Raw genomic sequence first — 24,411 nt, 5'->3', positions numbered from 1 at the left:
TATTTCACAGCGGAAAAGTTTTTAGCAAATCTCGAATACGTACAGGGTTTATCAAAAAGAATCATCCAATTTAAAAAAAAATTGTAACTATCATGTTGTCTGAGATACGTTCGTGAACAGTGTACTCAGCGCCGGCTTTAGGGTGGGGCAACTCGGGCGGTCGCCCAGGGCGCCGGGGCCCAAGGGGCGCCACGTACTAAACACTTTAAAAAAAAAATTACAATTTACAATCACCCATTTCGTGAAACTAAAATATTATTCAGTCTCATTCAACATACCTCGCTAATCTCACGAATGCGCGATGAATTCGGGGTAGCAGAAGAGAAATCATGCTGAATGCAATCTTCGTATTGTCTGCAACCATCCATGTTTGACGCGGGCTAGCACGGGCTCTACCAAAGCGCCTCTCTTATTTGTTTCAAGAACTGCAACAAGGAAGAGTCCATGCAGCCGCACCATCTCTCGTTTACAACAGAAACTACCGGTCACTCCAAATAAAAGAAAATACAGACTGTGAAATATACATTACATTATGATTTAATTAATACGAATGTATTTATAGCAAATATTTGTGACTTAATGACTCATGTACATTAATTAATAGATCACGCAATGCGTGCACTGCATTCATAGAGAATTCTCCCCTAACTTACTGAAATAATACAGCGCCACACAATGTCTGTTAGACTGCATATGTTGGCAGCGCTACGATTTGCACCCGCATGTCAGTAATTGTCAGTAAGAGTCGGAGGCAGCGGTCATGTTTTCATGGCTGAATAATTGTGAGTGAAACGAGTGTCGTGACTGTGTCAATATTTTAATTTTCTGGTAGGTGCGAAAAACATTTTTATCTTTCAGTTCAGGTTTTTTTCTAGTTACGTCTACTGATAGGTGAATTTCTTTATTTGTTATAGATCGAATATTGTGGTCGCGAAATAGAGCAGTGTCCAAGCAATAATTTGTCAAATCATTAAATCATGCCAGAAGAGAAGGAAATGATTAAAAAAAAGCTTTCTGGTTCAGAAAATCGGAAAAGAAAAGCTGAAAAAGAAAAAGTTCTTGAAGAAACTGAAAAGCACATGAATATTTATAAGTTCCCTAAAGGAAATTCTAAGGCAAATACTTCAGATATTGAATCAAAAGTCCATGTATCAGCAAATATTTCTTCAGACTGTGAACAATTATACACAAAAAATATACAATCACCTATTGAAGGTGATCAAATTGACCAGCGCAGTACATCTTTGCATGAATCCTCTGATATTTCTCCAAGTCAAAATCAACACATGACATCTGTGGTCGATGAAAGTATCAACGTTCTGACAATAATAGAATACAATGTTTCTGATGTAGGTACGTGGCCAAAAGTACTTAATGCTAGAGATATAGATCGCATTATAATATGTGGACCCTCACAAGTATGTCTAAATAACTTTCCAAAAGATGAAAATGGGTGTCATTTCTTTTCAACTCATTACACAAGAAAACTATCAAACGAAGAAACTATCAGACGATGGTGGCTAGTTTATTCTGTATCAAACGACAGTGTCTTTTGCTTTTGTTGTCGACTGTTTTATTTAAAGTCAACTACTAATTTGACTACCACTGTGGGTTTCAGAAATTGGAAACATTTAAGTGAAGCTCTGAAACTGCATGAAAATAGTCCTAACCACAAAAAAGCATTTACTCAATGGACTGAAGCTGAAATCAGGTTTAAAGCTGGATTAACTATTGACAAGGAAGAACAAAAGCTAATTTCTAAAGAAATGGACCAATGTGCTTCAAAGATTGATGCACATTACTTTGTATTTGGCTGAAAGTAATATGGCATTCAGAGGGTTATCAGATAAATTATTTACCCCAAATAATGGAAAATTCTTAGGTCTTGTACAGTTATTGGCAAAGTTTGATCCAATCATGGAAGAGCACGTCAGACTGGCATTGAATGGTGATTTGGCTGACCATTATTGCGGCAAAAATATACAAAATGAATTAATAGAACTCATGGCATCACACGTTATGTCTACAATCGTATCCCGCATAAAGGGTTCAAAGTATTATGCAATCATAGCTGACTGTACTCCAGATATAAGCCACAAAGAACAACTTTCGATAACTTTAAGATGCGCCGACATAACAGAGGATGGCATAAGTGTAAAAGAACATTTCATCTCATTTCTGCAAATAGATGATACAACCGGTGAAGGCCTCACAGAAAGCATTTTAAAAACATTGAGTGATCTTGACCTTAACATTAATGACTGCAGAGGACAGGGCTACGATAATGGTGTGAACATGAAGGGGAAAAATAAAGGCGTCCAGAACAGAATTAAGAAGTTAAATCCACTAGCTTTTTTTGTGCCATGTGGATGCCATAGTTATAATTTGGTATTGTGTGATGCGGCAACATCATCAGTAAAATCCGTGACACTGTTCGGAATGTTACAAAAAATGTTTAATCTATTTGCTGGATCGGTAAATAAATGGAAAATTTTGACCGACCATTTGAAGATATACACCCTGAAAAATGTAAGTGACACACGCTGGGAAGCTCGAATTGATAGCGTCAAAGCGGTTCGTTATCAATTATGCGAAATGCATGACGCTTTGGTTTCCTTGGCCGATGCTACTGAACGAAGCGATGCTGTGGTGTCACACGAAGCGACAACACTAGGAGGACAATTAAAAGACTTCTGCTTCATTGTTTCTCTCATGACATGGTATGATGTTCTGTTTCAAATTAACGTTGTGAGTAAAGCAAGTCAGTCACCCACAATCAACTTTGTCGAGTTTATGGGAATCCTTGACAAATGTTGCTCTTATTTGGAAACATATAGACAAACAGGTTTTCAACAAGCTATTGTAACAGCAACTGAACTGGCTTCGGATCTTGATACGCAGCCATTATTTAAACCACAAATGCGATTAAGACGTATTAAACGCAGGCCGGGTGAAGAGGCTGTTGATGATCAAATAACTGACCCAAAAAAGAAGTTTAAAGTAGATTTTTTCAATGCACTGTTGGACACGGTGCACATATCCATGAAAGAAAGATTTGAACAGATGCAAGAATTTTCTGTGACATGGAGTTTCTTGTTTGACATTTAAAAAAATCAAAATAAAGAAGAACTAGTACAATGCTGTTCTAAATTACAAGAAAAGTTAACTGTCAACATGAAGTCAGATATTGATGGAAATTTGCTGTGCGATGAAATTTTAGACCTGCAACACTATCTCGAAGACAGCCAGGCAACACCTATTGAAGCCTTAAACTTCATAAAAAAGCATAATCTTCAAGAGTTATATCCCAACATCTGGATAACGTTACGTATTTTGCTAACAATACCAGTGACTGTCGCAAGCGGCGAATGCAGTTTTTCCAAACTGAAGTTGATAAAAACGTACTTGCGGTCTACAATGTCTCAAACAAGACTAACCAGTATGGCCTCACTGTCCATTGAAAATGAAATTGCAGAAAACCTGGGCTTTGCTAATCTGATCAGAGACTTTGCCGACAGAAAAGCGAGAAAAGTAAAATTTTAGTCGTTTATAATTGTTTTTCATTAGGCGTAATATGTTTTGTGTTCAGATGACTGACAGAAAATATAGGTTTATGGCTTACAGTTATATTAAATTCAATAAAAATATGGTACCCAATTCAAAATTATTGTTTTTTCGTTATACATATTACCTCCTATATATAAAAATCAATTGTTGTGTGTTAGTCTCACCAAAACAAAGAAATGGCTTGACCAATTTGAATAATTTTTGTTTTGTTTTGTTCGCTTTAGTACAGGGGTGCTTCAGAAAAGAAGAGAAATATTTGGGATATACGAGCCTGTTTCAACCACATTTTACGCATCTTTTCTGTGTTTGGAACCCGCAAAAACAATTTTCTGGAGTTGTTGTAGATGTACGGTGCAGTACTACGCAATATTTTTAGACAATTTCCCAAAACGTGAATGCCCAAACAATATATCACTGCTGTACTGACTGTTACGGCAGCGACACCAGCATGCTGGACTGACGTCACAGGCTACACAAGACTCACATGGAGCATCTTAGCGGGCTTTCAGATTATTTGGATTTCATTTCCATCTAAAAAAATAAAATACTCAAATTTACGATGGAAAAAACCATGTTATGATCACAAGATGACGCCATTAACCACTTAAGACGATTTCTAGAAAACAGTCAAATACCGTGTTGCAAAGCACTGCCAGGTTCGCTATTTATACAATAAAGGGCGCCAACTGGACGACTCGCCCAGGGCACCTGGATGGCTAAGGCCGACCCTGAGTGTACTGTTAGAAAGAGCAAACCCTCGAGTTTTACATGCTTCCATCCACGTAGCAGCAGTGTGCACCCCACTTCAGTTCTAGTAAAAATGTGTTCCACGTTTTGCGCAGTCGGATCAGTAATAACTGTTCAGCGTGACTTTCGTATTAGGTATGATATGGATCCTCGAACAGCACACAGCATTAGACGATGGCATGAACAATTTCGAGAAACACGTTGTTTGCGTAAAGGCAAATCGGCGAGCCGTCGCCTAGACAAAGACGTCGAACGCATCCGCCGAAGTTTCACAAGGAGTCAGCAGTAATCTGTTCACCGTGCAGCTTGACAGCCCAACATTCCCCGATGTCCGTCTTCCGTGTGCTGAGTAGACGTCTACACATGAAATCGTACAAAATTCAGCTACTGGAAGCTCTACGTAAACAACGAGTGGAGTTCTGTAATTCCGTTCTTTGCAAGACGGAGTATGACAGTTTTCTTCCACGCTTAGTGTTTAGTGACGAGGCAACATTCCATTTAAATAGAAATATGAACCGTCATAATGTGAGAATATGGGATACGGAACAACGATACGAAGTTGTACAATGTGAAAGGGACTCTCAAAAATTTAATGTGTTTTGTGCATTTTCACGGAAAAGGGTGTATGGTCCATTTTTCTTTGCCGAGAACACTGTTATAGGAAACTTGAGAACATTCTTTTCCCACAGCTGGAGACTGATTCGAACGACTTGATTTACCAACAGAATGCGGCACCGCCGCACTGGCATCTGGGAGTGCGGGAATTTTTAAATCAAAGGATTACTGAAATATGGATCTATCGCACTGGACCAAATGACTCAGCCTTACATTACTGGCCTACAAGGTTACCGGACCTGACTGTATGTGATTATTTCCTGTGGGGGTGTATAAAAGACTCTGTTCCCAACAACAAGGAATGAACAGAGACATCGTATAACAGCAGTTCTGGAACTGCAACTCAAAACATGTTGGCTGCAGTATGGGAAGAATTTCAATGCCACGTTGACATATGCTGTGCATCTCAAGGAGGCATATTGAACACCTTGAGTTCCCCGTTCAGTAAACACCAAAATTCATTGTATATGTTTATTAGTTTCAGAAATATAGACGTAATAATCGGATGATTCTATTTGATACAACCTGTAGTTTATTTCCATTCAAATCTTTATTAGAATCTTGTGTTATAATTTAAAGGAAATCGATTAAGAATTTTACGAGATTTTTGCTAACAATGTTTACGCATCATATATCATATATAAATTTGCATAACACATATATTTAAAAATGTGGCGTTTGTCAGTCCGAACGTTTATTAAAGTATCATGTAAAAATCAGAAGTCAATAGGCCAAGAACTTTTCGAGATTTTTGCCAACAACGTTCTCCCTTGATATGGTGTTTACACAGATATAGTAATATACAGGGTGATACAAAAAGAATACCACAACTTTAAAAATGTGTATTTAATGAAAGAAACATAATATAACCTTCTGTTATACATCATTACAAAAAGTATTTAAAAAGGTTTTTTTTTCACTCAAAAACAAGTTCAGAGATGTTAAATATGGCCCCCTCCAGACACACGAGCAATATCAACCCGATACTCCAACTCGTTCCACACTCTCTGTAGCATATCAGGCGTAACAGTTTGGATAGCTGCTGTTATTTCTCGTTTCAAATCATCAATGGTGGCTGGGAGAGGTGGCCGAAACACCATATCCTTAACATAACCCCATAAGAAAAAATCGCAGGGGGTAAGATCAGGGCTTCTTGGAGGCCAGTGATGAAGTGCTCTGTCACGGGCTGCCTGGCGGCCGATCCATCGCCTCGGGTAGTTGACGTTCAGGTAGTTACGGACAGATAAGTGCCAATGTGGTGGCGCTCCATCCTGCTGAAATATGAATTGTTGTGCTTCTTGTTCGAGCTGAGGGAACAGCCAATTCTCTAACATCTCCAGATACTGTAGTCCAGTTACAGTAGCACCTTCGAAGAAAAAGGGACCAAAAACATTATTGGCTGAAATGGCACAGAAAACGTTCACCTTAGGCGAGTCACGTTCATACTGAGTTGTTTCCCGCGGATTCTCAGTGCACGCTGAACAACTGTCGTCGATTCACTTCTGCCGTACTCAATAACACAAAAAGCTTTCTGTTGAGCGGTCGCCATCTTAGCATCAACTGACGCTGACGCCTAGTCAACAGCGCCTCAAGCGAACAAATGTACAACCAAATGAAACTTTATAGCTCCCTTAATTCGCCGACAGATAGTGCTTAGCTCTGCCTTTTGTCGTTGCAGAGTTTTAAATTCCTGAAGTTGTGGTATTCTTTTTGAATCACCCTGTACATTAAAAATATGTAGCCTATGTCCGTCTGAATGTTTATTAGAATGTGATGTAAAAATTTTAAGTAAATCGGTCAAGTACTTTCAGAAGACATTTAGTAACAACATTAAACAACGTATTGTCTTTATACAGTGGTACAGATGAAAACACTAGATTTTAGTCAGCAAAGGAACAATTAGCGTTTAGAAGTGGACAGAGGGGAATCAGGCCCGCCGTTCCAGCGGGAGGTTGGTGGGAGGGGGGGGGTGAGGGGGAGGGGTGAGATATGGGATCGAAGGCTCTACCACCTGGGTCCGGACATGGCACAATCCACCTGTCTATCCCAGTACAGTTTTTAACAGGTTTAGGTGTGCCGATTATGGTATCGACACTGGCTCGTCAGTTAAATTTTAATGATGTAATCGACACATTTTTCAACAGAACACTAGGAAAGCGGTTTTGTGAGCTTAACGATGAAAGATGTACTATTAAGTCTATTACATTCATTTATAGCTCCGTATAGTGCTGATTTACATGACATTGGCCGCCTTCAATGCTAATATCGTTTTTTTCTGTTGGGATTACTATATGTATGGTGCTGAGTTTGATTTTGACGTTAACGTCACTTGCTTGAAGAAGCTGATAAAAACAGAGAATTTAGAGAACAGAACAACCTCAAGAGAGAAAGTATACTCTGTGTGTCCTTCAAGCAAACGAAGAACGAGGATGATATTTTGCAACCGCTGCTCAAGGTGACAGATCCTTCTTAGATTTTAATAACAGCGTCTAATTCTCTTCTCAGTTTCTGTGTGAACTACTTCTGGAGTTAACATAATTATAAGAATTTGTATCTTGTGCACAACATAAATTATGACTTTTTCTCGATTAACAGTTTGAGCATTAGTCATAGGGTTCAAAACATGACATTTTGTACACACAACAGTGGAAGACATGACTGCAAAAGTTGAAGATATTAATACAGCTATGTCAAGCATTCCCTGCCAACATATACAACAGGTTCAAGAAAATACATCTGAGAGTCCATAAGACGATACAGCACATAAAATTCAACAAAACATGCAAAAAGAACGATTTAATTCCTAGTTACATTATTGTAAAGATTGAAAACAGTTCTACAGTGGCACAAAAGTCGAAATCAATTGCAGAACGATATTGGTTACTAAATAAAATTACGATCCTATACTCAAAAAAACAATACCTAAACATGATGCTCTATGAGACTCATATAGAACAGGCACAAAACATAGGAAACCCCACAGTTCTCATGGCAATAATAGGAATAACTGAACACTACACATACACAGCAGTGAAACTTTTACAAAATAAGTATAAACAGTAGATTATTAAACTAACAGTAAAAAAGACACAAAAATGTATTTACATTTTCAACTTGAAGCCACAAAAACACCAACACACATTCCATCCACGTTTAGTTAAGCTAAGAGAGACAGAAATACACTAGAAAGAAAAAACGCTCTTGGAAGAAGGGTTGAAACACTGTACCAACAGCAAAGTAAACAACCAATACATAGAAAACCTCATAGTAGAAACTGAACACATCCTTACACGTGAAGAACAACAAAATAATTGTGAAATAAACATAGGACTGACTAGAAAGCTAGTAAAAAAAGAAATAAAAAGCATAATAAAACAAATACAGCAGACACATAATAAGAACAACTAAACAGAAGCAACCACCATGAGAAGATTAAAACAAAAGTTAACGAACTAGAACATATTAATAACAAGAGCAGACAAGGGAAATGTAACAGTACTCATGGACAAAGAGCAATACATCACAAAAACCAAGGAATACATAAATATCGGCGCCATACTAAAACTGAAGTCAGATCCACCTACACGATTCCAGGAAAACCTGAAACGAACACTGAAAAACATTGAATACACACTCACAGACAAATAGAAATACTACATAACACAGAAATACCTACAAGCACCAACACCCCGCAGTTAACCAAAGGTACATAAAGATGAAATGCCAATGAGAGCTGTCATCAACTTCAAGAAAGCCCCAACATACCACATTGCCAAACACCTCCAAAAGTTAATTACAAAACACTATAAAGTAGAAAACAACAGAACAGTGATAAACACAGGAAACCTAATAGAACACATACAGAACATACATGTACCACATACACCATCACTGATTTCATTTGACATAGAAAATATGTATACCTCCCGCCCTATCACAGAAACAATAAAAATAATAGAACAAAATCTCTCATCCCACAGCAACCTCACAACAGAAGCAATAAAAGAAATAACAAATATGCTCAGACTGACAACTGGACAAAACTACTTTTAGTTTGAGAATGACTTCATATACAAAGTGATGAACTGCCCATGGGATCCTCAATATCAGGAACATTAGCAGACATTTTCCTCAGTCATCTAGAAAATCAGATATCTGAAAAGATAACCACTAATGATAGTTTCAAAATCATATATTGGTACAGATATGTGGATGGAATTGTTTGTCTGGTAGTTGAGCTAAGTGAAAAAATAGATAAACTTCACAAGGAAATCAACAAAGCTCATCATAACATAAAATTCACACTTTAAAAAGAAAAAGAAAATCAAATTTTCTTGAGATTACAATAAAAAAGAAAATGGCAAACATACATTTAACATCTTTAATAAACCAACAGCCACAAACACAACAATACATTTCACATCCAACCATCCTTACAACCAGAAACTGGCAGTACTAAGACATATGTTACAGAGATTGAACAGAACCCTACTCAACAAGACAAACTCTGAAAAAGAAATGAGTATAATCATACAAATAGCTAGGAACAATGGGTATGACCCACATGTAGTACACAGGCTCAATCAAAAAATAAAAACACAAATACAAAACAAACACAACAATTCCAGAATACAAACTGCAAACTTACAAACACACTCAACAAACACACACATTGACAACACCACACAGGAGAAAACCAGATGGTACACCATGACTTATGCACATAAATTAGCACACAGAGTTACAAACATCCTAAAGAGACAGAGCTTCCTAATAGCATATAACCCTGGGCAAACCCTCCGATCACACCTATGCCAGCCAGCTACCAAGAGGGACAAATTCCAGCAGTCAGGAATATATAAATTTGAATGTCAAAGTTGTGATGCAGTATACATAGGCATGACATGCAGGAATTTTAAAACAGATGTAAAGAACATATAACGTGTTGGAAGTATGAGACACACCATTTGCAAAACATTTAAAACACCGTAACCACCATCCTACAAACATGGAACAAGAACTAAAAAAAAAATGAGAATAAGCAAGCATGACAAACGCCTTATACAAATGCAAGGAAACTTCCACATTCAGAAAGCCATCGCTGAAAACAAACACGTGATTAATGAACAAACACACGTCAGCACAGGGTCCCTACTACACTTAACAAAAGAAATGATAAGATAAAAATCGTCCCTCTCATCATACAACCAGGAAAAAAAATTATCCCCCCTTCTTCGCCTTCTAGATACACACACACACACACACACACACACACACACACACACACAGCACACACAAAAATTATATTACACCAAAACACACAAACACACACCCAAATGCATACACAAACAGATCACAGATACTTCAAAAATTACACTCGAAAGTTGGCAATAACATTCGATCCTTGGGCAATAACAACTGACAGTCAGCAACACGAGCCAAAACATAACATCAAAACAAGTGTTCATTTCCTAGTGCTGTGAAATGTGGAATAAACCGCAAGTGGCATTTATAAGAAGAGGAAAGACACCAAAAATGGAACAGAAGCGTAAACAGAAAATCGTCCTCGCAACCTGTAAGTACAGTTTAAAGTATTACTACATAATAGTAAAAGCCAACTACCAGAACTGTTTATAATCTATAGGTGCACTGACCAAAATGTAAACTAAATAGCAAAATATGTACATATTCCAGGCCACTGTAGATGCCTTGCAAAGAATAAAGGCGAAACGCGTATGACACGAAAATTATATTACACCAAAACACATTCAGTTGTAGTTAGACGGTCCATAAAGTAAAAATTATCAATATACCGTAATATTACTCGCAACTGAGAAAGACAGACTACAAAAGTTGAAGATATAAATTATGACTTCCTTCGAATAAAATTGGAGCATATATGAAGTCTTCACGGGTTGTCAGGCAAGTAGCATCGTCGTCTCGTAGAACGTTTCGATGGAATGCGTCTCCCTGATCTTCAGGCGAAGTCTTCGCCTGAAGATGGAGACGCATTCCATCGAAACGTTGCGAAGTCTTCGCCTGAAGATGATGGAGACGCATTCCATCGAAACGTTGCTACGAGACGACGATGCTACTTGGCTGACTACCCGTGAAGACTTCATATATGAAATTCGCCGAGAAAGCCTGCACTCGCATAAAAAATTGGAGCAGTAAAATTTACGATGGTTTAGTAGTAATGTAAGCTCTAGGATTAAGGAACGGGAAGCTAGAGATGTTACTGAGATACAGTGTGGTGCGGCGGCAAGGCCCTGGCGTGCGGCCCGCGCACGTGATGTCCACGCGCCGAACACGTGTGCCTCTTATAATAGGCCGCAGTATCGTGGAAGGCTGCCCGCTCCCCAGGCGCACTCGTCTGCCGATGTCCTCGTTAACGGCGGGAGGCGTGTCTTAATATTGCAAACGACGGCACTTGGCTAACTGCTTAAACTGAACACCCTGGCTGACAACTCTTGAAGCAGTGAACATGAAATTCTGCAAGTTATTTATTTATTCGAGTCGGAAACAAATGCAATACATGGTTATTAGCATTAAAAGGATATGGAAGAACGAATAACCAAGTTAGGCTACTATTGACCAACATCTTGCAATTTGAGTTGCTCTCCGAGTCGCAAGCAGATCTTCTTCTGTATAAGTTGAAGAGCACAGCTAACACTCCAGTAGGTGCTCCTTGGTCTGTAGTTATCCGCAGCCATAGTTCGTAGCATCCATAGGCAAGTGCCATTCTTGGAGGTTACTCCGGCGTCTTCCAGCTCCAGAACGCAGACGGCTGATGACCTCCACACGACCTAATTCTGTTTACGCGCAGGTGGAAGGGTTGCCGAAGGCAGAGGCGAGGTCTGAAGCCGAGAAATTCACAACTGTTTCCTTCCTGTAGTTGCTGTTGTTCGCAAAACTGACGTAGTCTTGACGAACCTGCTTCAGGACCTCAACTTTGTATTGCTGGAGAGTGCCCATGTAATGGGCTGGTATCCTGATGTGCCTAATTTGTTGTCTCCACGTTGGCAGCTACTCCATGGTGAATGCCTAATGACGGTATGCCTGCGAGCTGGTAGAGTTCTACAACTGGCGAAGGTTTCAGAGAAGCTCTGCTAAAAATGGTTCAAATGGCTCTGAGCACTATGCGACTTAACTTCTGAGGTCATCAGTCGCCTAGAACTTAGAACTACTTAAAGCTAACTAACCTAAGGACATCACACACATCCATGCCCGAGGCAGGATTCGAACCTGCGACCGTAGCGGTCACGCGGTTCCAGACTGAAGCGCCTTTAACCGCACGGCCACTCCGGCCGGCAGCTCTGCTAAACTTAAATTTATTGATGTTATATGAATATTATTTGACGGCAGCGACTATATACTGCAAGAGTCACTTGTTACTAGTATTTTATTAGGATGACACGTTTCGGCATCATGGTGCCATCATCAGGTGCATTTATAGTTACTTTTACATTATAATTAATATAGTGAGGATAGCCTCTTTCGCTATGTATGCCAGTAAGGTTATGTGTCGAAAAATGACGGCTGTTCAGGAAGATAAATGTGTTATGGTGTGAACATTATGAGATAATCGTGAGTGGTCATTTTGTTAGCGCATTTACTTACATTTTTGTTGGTATTTTCGTTGTCTGGCACACAGAGCACAGTAACAAGTACATCACAGCTTTCACAGCCATTTGTCTACACCAATCCAAAGTGTCTTAAGCGCTAAATTAACTAGTTTCTATTGCTAAAACAGTAGCATAAAGTGAAGACGAAACATTTGTATCTAAATGTATTTATGTCATGGCAAACATTTAATCTCACTGGCATACACAGCAAAGGAAACTAACCTCACTTAATATTAATTACAATGCAAAAGTAACTGTGATTGCACCTCATGACAGCAGAAGGTGCCGTTACGTGTGGTGCTAATAAACTGTTAGTAACAAGAGACTATTGTAATGTATATCATTTCAAAAAAACCTGTGATAAGTCTACACGTTTCGTTTAGCGCCTCGTCTTTCTGATGGCGTTGATGTATTTGTGCCAGACTGGGAACGCACTCTCTTCAGTACCATAACATGTTGTTAGTGCCGTCATTCTCAGTGTTTGTGGTCGAGAGCCGCGCGTGCTACCAGTGATCTTGCGAAGGATATTATTTCTCACTTACAACTTCATTCTCGTATTCTTGCAATGCGGCTTGTACGTCATAGTAGTCAGAGAACTCCCAAATATCTCTTATGGGGCGTATTTACTAATTGTATCCCTGCCAAGTGATGTTAAGTGTACGACGTGCCCGGTTGTGCATAACATGGAACGTGATGTGTTCAAACGTGTGGTTACAGCTACACCCAAGCATAGCTACTGTTCGCTACTGAGATGACTCTGCACGGTAGCAATGCCGCAGCCAGTTTAGACCGTATTCTGACGTACTCCAGAGGTGAAGAGAGCCGTTATAAAAACGTTATCGTTGGTGCACTTGCGTGAACATTCTATGACTTCGCCGGCCGAAGTCGCCGTGCGGTTAAAGGCGCTGCAGTCTGAAATCGCAAGACCGCTACGGTCGCAGCTTCGAATCCTGCCTCGGGCATGGATGTTTGTGATGTCCTTAGGTTAGTTAGGTTTAACTAGTTCTAAGTTCTAGGGGACTAATGACCTCAGCAGTTGAGTCCCATAGTGCTCAGAGCCATTTGAACCAATTCTATGACTTCACTTGTTTACATCCAAGAGTTATAAATATATTAAATCTTCATATCTTTCTCTTTGTATTCATACATTACAAACATAAAATTCTTTATCTACACGTACTACGTCTACATTTATACTCAGGAAGCCACCTCATGGTGTGCGGTGGAGGGTAGTCTGTGTAGTACTGTTACTTCCCCCCTTTCCTTTTCCAATCACAAATGGTGCGTAGTACGCGTGTTGATAAAATTTCGATGTATCGATATTACTTTAAAAAAATGTCTATGCGTACCGGCGTGTTTTTTTCACGCTGTATCGATATCGAAATGGCAATACCGAGAGCCGATATTTTCATTTTATGTTATTTTTTTCGCAATTTTCGATGAATATTTTGAAATTGTTGTTTGAAATTGTAGCAGAATTTAATTTCATTGTCACAGTGTGAAGTAGTGTTACTACTTTTTGAGATTTTATCACGTCCAGTCTTTCTCTTTAACTATGTGAAACTAATATAGATGGCACAAAGGAGAACTCCGAACTCCGATTGCAATGGGGCTGATGGGGGTGGGGGGGATGAGCGAATCGAATAACAAGATAGATATCCGATGTATGTGAACGAACAGAGCACCAGTTACGTTAAACAACAATTTTAATGAAACTAGTGTACTATTTATTCACATCGTATTATCGCCAAGTGTGAACGTGCATCGTTTTCCTTTCAATTCTTGCTATAAGGGGGATAAGTAGGCTGCTAGCTTGTTGATATACAGAATATCTAATAACAAATCAATCCTTAAATATTCAGCTCTAAAAGTGGCAGTGTATTTACAATGTGCAGCCGACTTTTTTTACCTGGTACGACGATATTTTTCCTTCTGTATATCGATATGTCGATTATTTCTTCGGTATATCGAGCCGATAATGATACATTTTTAAATATCAGTGTATCGGATTCACGAAGTGGCCGTGCGGTTCCGGCGCTGCAGTCTGGAACCGCGAGACCGCTACGGTCGCAGGTTCGAATCCTGCCTCGGGCATGGATGTGTGTGATGTCCTTAGGTTAGTTAGGTTTAAGTAGTTCTAAGTTCTAAGGGACTAATGACCCCAGAAGTTGAGTCCCATAGTGCTCAGAGCCATTTGAACCATTTGATATTTCCATAAATATCAACAGTTCTAGTGCTTAGGAAAAACTATCGTTGGCAAACCTCTATGTGACCTCGAATATCTTATATCTTTCCCTCATGGTCTTTTTCGAAATGAATGTAGAAGGAAGCTACATATTCCTTGACTTGATTAAGAAATACAGTACCAGCCATTTTTTTTGTATATTTTTATTTATGGCAGTAGGCGTTTCGGACTTTCACCGTCCTCAGTCGGCATATGCAGAAACAAACAGTCTTGATTGCAGGGTTGTAATTACTATTTATTTACCAGTCTTTAGATCGGCTGATATGAGATGGTGTTAGGGACATGTCATAGCGACCATGCAGAACGTCTCAACAAATAACTGTGCTCGTAAAATATTCGGAAACGTTGTGTGGTGTCCTTGTTGAGGCATGCAACGTATTTGCATAGCCAGAATATGAGCAACCACACCTCCAACATGTGTACATGGTGACAGATCAATACAGCCCTGATCCTGTTTTGTATTCAATGGACTACGTTGCATGCCTCAAAAAGAATACCGCTCAATGTTTCCGTATATCTGACGAGGGCAATTATTTGTTTGGACGTTTTGTGTGCTCGTTATCCTATGTGCGTAACACCATCTAATCTCATCCAATCTGAAGATGAATTAATCAGGTGAAACGCGTCATTGGTAGATAAACAATAATTACAGCCCTGCAACCAAGACTGTTTGTTTCTTCATCGTACATTACTGATGGCTGTACAATCCCGATATTGGTTGGTAAAAGTTGCAGTTGGCATAATACATATTCCAGTCTTCAATTTGGCGTCGAGATAAACATCGACTGCAATTTGTTTGCTGCAGCTGGCCTCTGAAAAATAATAATTTTGTGGAGGTACTATACTTCGTGATTTTTATATTTACGATGTATTACTCGTTAGATGTACTTACTTCCTACTCTGCTTGCTGTTGTAAGAGTAGAAAGTAAGCGCGTCCACGAATCTCAGCAGCCAATAACACGGATAAATTGTTCGTTAACTGTTCTAAAAATGTACGCTCTCGGAATTTTGACATTAAACCATACTGTGATGCGTAGCGCTTCTCTTGTAGCATCTGTCACTGGAATTGGATGAACACCTTTGTCATACTTTCTCGTTTGTTAAAACGAGCCTGTGACGGGAATGCTGCTCTTCTTTGGGCTTCCTCTGGTTCATCTATCAATCCTTTCTAGTGAAGTACGTGGATCGCTGAGAGCAGTACTCTAGTATCGATCGAACGGGGCTCTCGTAAATTACTTCCTGCGTGGTCTAACTGTCACCACCCGATTGTAATTCATGGTCGATTCATTAATTTAGAACTAAGTTTAAATTTGAGCGGCTGGTCAAAGTTTCACAGCACTGGGTGGAAACGGTAGAATTTAAATAAACAGTTTTCATAGTACTCAACTGTTATTGTTCTTCGTTGTTGGCGAAAGTTGTAGTCTCATAATCCATGTCCATGTTAGATCCTGAAATGCAATTTCACATGCGAGGTGCCGGGGCAAGCAGTGTATTTAACACTAAATTCTTCTAGAATCTACATATGTAAATGATGCTCTAAGCCCCCCCTATTCTAACTCCGACTTTTGCTGTTGCACATGGATTAAAAAATATACGCAAACTGACTGTAATCAACCCTGCAAGTGGAGTAGAAAAGAGTTTGGCACCTGCAACACTTTAATTTGATAAATAAGTTAAATAAAGGAAGGTTTCATTAACGTAGTGAGAAATGATGGGTTGCTCTACCGATTAACAGAATGAAAGTTCTGTCCAAAATAACAATATGATTTATTAAGACTAAACACAAAATAATAAACAAAAACACATGAAACATTTATAATGCATCAAATTGGCTCAAATTGGATACTCAAACAAACGCTGTGAAGGTGAAGTTGTCCCTAAACTAGATTGAGAGGTTTATGACGAAGTGGTATGTGGAGCCAATTCCTTGCCACTCAAATCTTAAGAGAGACGCACAGCTAACCCCACATTAATTGCTGCTACCCAAGACAGAACAAAATTAGAAAAAGACGAACAGGCCCGCTCTGCTGAGCTCTGATTATCACCTAGGAAAATCCCTATCTGTCGGTGCTGCAGACATACATTACCAAACTGTCTTCTTAACTGCAAGAACACGATCTGGCGTACTGGAGGCGATGGCTGGTTGCTTTGACGTCCTCGACCGAAAAGCGAGAGCCGACTACTCTAGAGCACCCGTACATGCTGAACACCGAACATTCCCGCCCCCACGACTGTGGCCGTGGTTAAACGTTCCAATCAGCAACTCGAAAACCGGCGGAAAATTCCACTCCATTGCCGGAGCACTACCATTCCACCAATGGAGATTCTTGGCGCCACGGAGCTATGCCCTGAGCAAGCCAATCACAGTTACTATTTTGCAGAAAGCGCGGGAATTTTCCCGCCACAACTGCCTGGGTACGCAAGTCATTCCCACGCCTCGCTGGTAGCCCGCCAGAAAGTGTTTTCGCTAAGTTTCTGCGAAGTAACAGAACCTCTAGCCCAGCCGCTACTTCAGGCCCCTCCGGGCGTGTCTTTTGACAATGTCGGCGTCTGGAAAGCATTCACTCGACTCCCTCACACCCTTTCAAAATCAGCAGAGCCCGCCTGTCACCGGACCACCCGGGTGACGAGAGACGCTGCGTGGGAAGTCCGCGTGTGAAGGAATAGCAACTTTCCACCGCATGCAATTAGAGGAGAATCGTAAGATAGAAATATGAGAGGGGGCTCATGCCACCTCTCACACATACTGGTCTAGGGGATGCTCGGCTTCATTTTGTTAAATGATGTGAACACTGGATGAGTTTCTGTTGTCCAATAGACATATTTATAGTTATTTCACTTCACAATACTATTACGTTTAACCTTCACGCTAACCCAACACATACATAACTCGTTCTCCACACTCATACAGAAAAAGGACTAAGATATACCTATAACAAAACATGTAGCAAAGAAAACTGTGTCGTATATCGATCTGTTCATGCAAAATTATCTTTGGAAAATACATTCCAATAACAAAGAACAAATAACTGTTTATCATTGCCGGTCTTTTTAAGACGTCGATAATAATGGTAGTAATTACACAAAGTGTTTATATATGTCGTCTTTTATACATTTTCGCATAGTTGATTTCTGGGTTTTGATTCTTTAACCTAGGAATCAGTTACTTCAAGATAGGTTAGTGCATTTTTTCTCACCATAAAAGTTTTATTATAGTAAGGGCACTATACTTTCGGAGAATCAATCTAATATAGCATCTACCTTTTTACGATTAGTTTTATGAGTTTGTTCCACTTTAAGTCTCTCCGTACACGTACTCCCAGGTATTTAACAGATGTAACTGCTTCCAGTAACTGCCCGACAATCGTGTAATCGTACGGGCCTTTCCGCCTGTTTATGAGCAGTACGTTCCATTTGTTTGTGATGAGCGTCAACTGCCAGTCCCTGCACGGAGCATCGATCCTCTGCACTGACATTACTTTTCCTTACAGAAATAGCCGATACCAGGGATATTTTTCGAATCTCGGATAGGTGAACATTATCTCGGCTAATTTCATATGATTTTGTATATGATGTGTTGTATTTCAGGCTAAAATGTATAAGAATAAATTAATTTGTTACAATCGATATTTACTAGTTAAAATTATTCTACTTTTAGAAATATTTGAAATTACGAAATATCCGACATCCTTAAAATTCATATTAATTGCATAATCTAACGCTCATTATTCAATTTATTTCTGGATTCATTTACAAAATAATGATATAACTTGGTGATGACTCTTCTTTTGTCAAGAAAGTTTGTAAACTCTTTTTTGTCAACTCTTTGAAATGTGTTAGTACCGCAGGATAAGTTAGTAGCCGTGGGCAAGCCTCTGATGGAAACGGACGTGTTTTTAATTTTGACAATAATAATGTAATTTTTGGTTTTATGAAAATAGAGATTGTAAAGTCAGTGTGATATAGAAGAATGGGATAAAATAAAAAAGTCATAGAAACAGAAGTACTTCATCAAAATGGTTCAAATGGCTCTGAGCACTATGGGACTCAACATCTGAGGTCATCAGTCCCCTAGAACTTAGAACTACTTAAACCTAACTAACCTAAGGACATCATACACATCCATGCCCGAGGCAGGATTCGAACCTGCGACCGGAGCAGTCGCGCGGTTCCAGACTGAAGCGCCTAGAACCGCTCGGCCACCGTGGCCAGCTCAGTACTTCATCAATTATTATGTCAATTGGTACCCTCAAACTCAAAACTGCAGCCTCAAGAATCTACACCTAAACGTACTGCATCCAACAGCGAGAAAATGAACATAAGTAAAAATTTTTTTGTATATCTTACGCCTCTCGAAGCTTTTGAAAGTAATGAAGGGACTGAAAAATATACTGGTGATGTGTGGGAGGATAAGATTGCAGCCTTCCTGCATTCTGTTACCGTTCTCTAGTGTTGCGACTTCCGTTAATACAACAGCATCATCCGTGAATAGCCTCATAGAGCCTCCTAGATCATTTGAATATATTGTAGACAGTAATGGCCCTATAATACTTCCTTGGTATACATCTGTAGTTGCTTTTACTCCTGAAGAATTCTTCCCGTTAAGAATGTTGTGTCGTATTTGCTATGGACTCTTCAATCCCGACACGAAGCTAGGCTGATATTCCGTACTCGGGTATGTCGTTCATTAGGCGGCAGTGCGGGACCTGTCGAATGCCTTCCGGAAGCAACGATCAGGACATCAACCTCCCCGCCATTAACTACTGTCTCATTTTTGTGACTACTGTAACTGCTGCAAATGTAGTTCATTACTTCTTGAAATGCGCATGCCCTGCTGGATTGCCTTTTTCCGCACGATACTCCTTTCTTTATGCTGAGTTAAGACATCAAATACGGTTGGAGGTTCCTCATCACTTTCTTATTTACAATGACGATTTGCTATCTGCCCTCACGTTTCACAAAAATTTCAACCGTTGATCCTGACGCTGTACACAAATACTAATTTGGTAGATTAGTTGGCAGCGTTTTTGTTTTGCATGTTGCTATTCCGATTGCTGTAGATATATTTATCGATTGTAATTTAATTTTTTATTTGTAGTTAACCGTTGCTATTTGAGTTTACATGTTTTCATTTTGTCATTTGGAGATAGTGAGTAGAGCTGTGGACCTTCGGCGTTTGATAAAGATAGTTTATGCGAATTAATCCGCAATAATCCACGTCTGTGTACTCGAGAACTGGCGAATGTGATGTCCGTGATCATCCCACTGTTGTGCAACATATGCATGCAATGGGGAAGGTTCAAAAACCGGATGTATGGGCACTGCACGCTTTAAGCCAAAGTCACAAAAATCGGCGGGTGGTCATACATGCATCTAAGCCTGCTCGTCATCAATTGGCTCGTGAACAACACCGACCATTCCCACCCTGGAACGTTACTGGTAACATAAGGAAAGAAAGGATTGGCTGAGCTCAACAAAGCAGCAACTCCCTGTACCAAGACCTGCGCGCACTCACAAAAGACAGCGTTATACTTCTGGTGGAACAGCAACGATATGGTATGTTACGAACTGCTTCCTCGAGGTGTACCCATCACTGCTGATGTTTTGTGTCGAATTTATTGTCGACAACGGAGACATTTTGAGGACACAATCCAAGAACAACGTCCAGGAAGTGAAGCTACTCCACGACAACGCGCCAGCATTCTGCTAGACTGACTAAAAACACTACGCCGTAGTTGCGTTAGGAAGTCATTCTAGACCCATCTTATTCACCTGATCTTGCGCCCTCAGATTTTCACCTTTTCACCTCTCTATCGGAGAAGTATCAGGGAACTTCCTTTCCGGATGAAAATGCGCTCCAAACATGACGAGTTCTTAGCCTCAAAACCACGTGATTTCCACAGTCACGGAATCGAAAGTTTACCCAGCGTTGGCAGACTGTTGTAAATAGTGAACGAGAATATACACTACTGGCCATTAAAATTGCTACACCACAAAGATAACGTGCTACGGACGCGAAATTTAACCGACAAGAAGAAGATGCTGTGATATGCAAATGATTAGCTTTTCAGAGCATTTACACAAGGTTGGCGCCGGTGGCGACGCGTACAACGTGATGACATGAGGAAAGTTTCCAACCGATTTCTCATACACAAACAGCGGTTGACCGGCGTTGCCTGGTGAAACGTTGTTGGGATGCCTCGCGTAAGGAGGAGAAATGCGCACCATCACGTTTCCGACTTTGATAAAGGTAGGATTGTAGCCCATCGCGATTGCAGTTTATCGTATCGCGACATTGCTGCTCGCGATGGTCGAGATCCAATGACTGTTAGCAGAATATGGAATCGGTGGGTTCAGGAGGGTAATACGGAACGCCGTGCTGGATCTCAATGGCCTCGTATCACTAGCAGTCGAGATGTCAGACATCTTATCCGCATGGCTGTAACGGATCCTGCAGCCACGTCTCGATCCCCGAGTCAAGAGATGGGGACGTTTGCAAGACAACAACCATCTGCACGAACAGTTCGACGACGTTTGCAGCAACATGGACTATCAGCTCGGAAACCATGGCTGCGGTTACCCTTGACGCTGCATCACAGACAGGAGCACATGCGATGGTGTAGTCAACGACGAACCTGGCTGCACGAATGGCAAAACGTCATTTTTTCGGATGAATCCAGGTTCTGTTTACAGCATCATGATGGTCGCATCCGTGTTTGGCGACATCACGGAGAACGCACATTGGAAGCGTGTATTCGTCATCGCCATACTGGCGTATCACTCGGCGTGATGGTATGGGGTGCCATTGGTTACACGTCTCGGTCACATCTTGTTCGCATTGACGGCACTTTGAACAGTGGACGTTACATTTCAGATGTGTTACGACCCGTGGCTCTACCCATCATTCGATCTCTGCGAAACCCTTCATTTCAGCAGGATAATGCACGACCGCATATTGCAGGTCCTGTACGGGCCTTTCTGGATACAGAGAATGTTCGACTGCTGTCCTAGCCAGCAGATTCTCCAGATCTCTCACCAATTGAAAACGTCTGGTCAATGGTGGCCGAGCAACTGGCTCGTCACAATACGCCAGCTACTACTCTTGATGAACTGTGGTATCGTGTTGAAAGTGCACGGGCAGCTGTACCTGTACACGCCATCCAAGCTCTGTGTGGCTGAAAGCCCACTCATATCAAGGCCGTTATTACGGCCATAGGTGGTTGTTCTGGGTACTGATTTCTCAGGATCTATGCACCCAAATTGCGTGCAAATGTAATCACATGTCAATTCTAGTATAATATATTTGTCCAATGAATACCCGTTTATCATCTGCATTTCTTCTTGGTGTAGCAATTTTAATGGCCAATAGTGTATTACTGATCACTAAAACATCTGTTGTGTTTGTGAAATTCATGGCAAAACGTTACTAACATGCGCCTACCTAACAGTTGGCAGGGAAACGAATGTCCAAGGTAAAACCTGCGTGAAATACGTAAGAGTGTAACACATCGCTTCGTATACGGGGAACAGGAAACAGAATTCCAGAGTATAAAATGTAAGGTACTGATGAAATAAACAGCAGATGTTAAACGGCGGACATCCGAACACAGCAAGGCTGACAATATTTTTCGGGTGGCCAATGTCACTATGATCAGGGAACGGGAAAAGGCTGTTGCCCCGTATGCTGCCTCCACTCTTGCAGGCATTTTTCTCAGCTTGACGTTATATTACAATTTTACATTTACCAAATTGATCACACATCCCACCCCTGCCCTGGCGTACGGGACTACAAGTCCCACCGCCACACCCTCACCCGCCCATGTTAGGCAAAATTTTTCTGCCTGACTCATGCAGCACCATCACCGTCAGAGGGTGGTACGGGACCGCAAGTCCCACCGTCACACCTCCAAAGCGAATTGCAGTGACGGAGTCACTGCACTGTGGAAATTTACTGCCTCACCAACACAGTTAGACCGCAATAGACCGGTGACGCTGTATTGTAACATATCACCCCGGACTACAAGTCCATTAAAAAAAAAAAAAAAAAAAAAAAAAAAACCAAATTGATGTAGTACCGTCGCCATCACAGGGCTGTATGGGACCATATGCCCCACAGCCACACCCCCAAAGCGCATTACCGTGACGCAGAGCCCCTGCCCTGTGGATAGATTCACCGCCTCACAAACACAGACCGCAAAAGACCGGCGATGCTGCATTGTAACATATCACAAAAGAACACCAAATTAATTGGTAGTGAAACGACATTTATTTCACGGAAAATCGTTGTCTTGTCAATTAATGCAACTTCTACTATGCAGAACCTATGCAGGCCATCATTCTATAATGTCTACTCGTGTTAGAGAAATTTTGAGACGGATACAAGGATCATGGGACTCCTACAGCCGTATATGTTAAAATAACCAGTTTTGGCATTGATTCACATTGTGTACTTTGGTGGAGAAAATACATAAACATTCAGTGCAGACGACAATACGTTTCGCTATCAGGATTATATAATTTGATTAATATAGGGTTGGGCATGCAGCAGGCATTTCCAGATGTAGAAGTTCGACGCATGTGGAACACTTTAAACGGTAATAGCGTGTAGTAAATTAGATGACGTAATGTGCTGAAGCAGTACTGTGTGTCTTGCTAAAGGCAGCCCAATTATGTGGGGCCTAAACCGAAATATTTATATTTCAAACACATCTGCATTAACGATGACACGGAACCGACCCAAGCAAAACGATGTCCAAGTATAGGTCGCGCAGGATACGGTGATATATTTATATGTCAGGTTCATTATGATGTGCCCATCATTTCGTTAATGGTCATAGTTATTGGGATGTTTACGTGGAAGTAAGACGCTGCGCGAAGTTCGAAAAAGTTTGCAATGAAAAATAGTGGTCGCTATGATTTTGGGTCTGCTGCATATTACATAATATGTTGCTGTGTATGAAATTTAGCTAAAATATTGGATTTTTCTTCAGACTTGGTTGGAGCTATCTGTCACCAATCTCGAGAAAACCGATCTGACGTAGCTGACTCATTTGCGATCGCAATGCGCCAGCGATAAAGCCAGGGTGAAATATCCACAGCATTCCTCATATTTCATAAACGGTTTGAGATATCGCAATGAGATTTTGGCAAAAGATAGCACACAAGAGGAAGAGTATTTTGCCATATGGTTGAAATGGTTCAAATGGCTCTGAGCACTATGGGACTTAACATCTGTGGTCATCAGTCCCCTAGAACTTAGAACTACTTAAACCTAAGTAACCTAAGGACATCACACACATCCATGCCCGAGGCAGGATTCGAACCTGCGGCCGTAGCGGTCGCGCGGTTCCAGACTGAAGCGCCTAGAACCGCTCGGCCACACAGGTTGGCTGGTTATTATGGAAAAGTTCATCATCTACCATGTTATTCCACTTACTACAGTCTTTTCCAATCAAAGGATGTAATTTTTAAGGTTCATCCATATAGCTGGTGAAACGAGAAATGCTATGGGTTTTGGAACAACATAAGTAAAGTCATTAGACATTTATTTTGTACTGTGCTTTTTCATGAAATACTGACCTTAGTTTTCCACAGTCCCTCACTCAAAAAACT

This window comes from Schistocerca americana, chromosome 4, assembly GCF_021461395.2.
Source record: "Schistocerca americana isolate TAMUIC-IGC-003095 chromosome 4, iqSchAmer2.1, whole genome shotgun sequence".
Lineage (NCBI taxonomy): Eukaryota > Metazoa > Arthropoda > Insecta > Orthoptera > Acrididae > Schistocerca > Schistocerca americana.
Note: the sequence above shows the minus strand (reverse complement) of the source record.